A 1,769-nucleotide genomic window follows, 5' to 3' on the forward strand; every position below is an offset into this window, starting at 1 on the left:
TTCTTATACTATAAGGATTTAACTCAATTTTTTTATTAATAATATTGCATATTATTAAAAAAAACTATTCTACAAATGTGAATATAGATGCTTACATATTTGTGTTAAAGTGAATCAAGTAACATATGCTTTTTTGTCTAAAATATGAATGAATTTATTTTTTTTAAATCTAAGTACAAATGTAGAAATGACATATCTAAATATAAATGGTATTTTTTTATAAATTAGAAAAAAATTTAAACATATTTATTTGAATTTATATCTTTGCAAATCAAAACAAATAAAGGGATTAAATTTTATAATTTAGTAAATAAGTAAATTTAATGAAGATATTTTTCGAACATAATTTTTATTTTTGATTTAGTCCTTTTCTTATTCATATAAAATTCATAAAATTTCATTTTTTCTAATCAATTGTAAATGTGTCAAATTCAGCATAAGTTGGAGAAAACAAATAAACAAATTTTACAAAAAGATCTTAAATTAAGAAAATTTTATACTTTTGATATTTGACAACGGGTCATTCGATGATGCCGTGATTAAAGTTACGGTATCAATACCGTAATTTAACATAAATTATGTAAATAAAACATAAAATTTGTAAATTTAATATAAAACTTGTAAATCAACATTAACTGTAAAATAAAATATAAATTTTAGAAATTAAACATAAGACTTGTAAATGTAGAGTAAAATGAGTAAATTAATATAAAACTAGTAAAATCAACATTAAGTGCAAAATAAAACATAAATTTTGGAAATGGATCATAAGACTTGTAAATAAAATGTAAAACAAGTAAATTAATATAAACTAGTAAATTAATGTATTATTGGTAAACAAAACAACAACTTGCAAATGTAACATAAAACTAGTAAACCAACAATAATTGTAAACTAAAACATAAATTTTGAAAATGAAACATAATACTTGTAAAAGGAAGATAAAATAAGTAAATTACTATAAAACTGGTAAATTAATGTATTACTGGTAAATAAAATAAAACTTATAAACAAATCATAAAACAAGTAAATCAACATTAAATGCAAAATAAAATATAAAAGTTTGTAGATTATGCCTAAAACTTATGAATAAAAGGTAAAATAAGTAAATTAATAGTTACTGTAAAAAAAAATTCACAATTGTAAAATTAAAACTCGTTATAATGTTTATTACCTTATGTATTTATTAATTTTTTATATTTAAATTGAATAACGTTAGTTTTGCATTTATATAATACATGTGATGTTTTTATTAAGGATGAAATTTATGCTCAAAATTAGAGTTTGGAAAAAACATTATTTTAATATCTTTCATAGTTGTTGTAAGATGAGGTTATTTTACATTTTTCTGCACTTCCTCAACAACTTTAAATGGTCTCCAAATAGAAGTAAAAAGTTTGAAACTATATAAAATATGCATAATACTCAAAATTAGATATAATTTTATTGATATATCATATTTGTGTCAAGTAATATAAGATTTTTTTTTTGTTTTTACTTAATCCACATTAAGATAAATAATTGCGCTTGATTAACATGTGTAATAAATAGATATCATTATAGAAAATGGGGAAAAAAGGTATACAAATGTCCTAAAATAAATATAGAATTTATGGTAACCAATTCAATAGAACTTATTCCACCTTTTTTTTGTATAACTTTTTTGTTTAATTAATGAGTAATTTTTTTGTTTAATTAAAGAAAATATTTTTTTGTAAATGAATAAAATATTTTTCACTAAAATTCTATAGAAACAATGTTAATTTTTT

The sequence above is a fragment of the Citrus clementina genome, unplaced genomic scaffold (genome assembly GCF_000493195.1).
Source record: "Citrus clementina cultivar Clemenules unplaced genomic scaffold, Citrus_clementina_v1.0 scaffold_7, whole genome shotgun sequence".
Taxonomy (NCBI): Eukaryota; Viridiplantae; Streptophyta; class Magnoliopsida; order Sapindales; family Rutaceae; genus Citrus; species Citrus x clementina.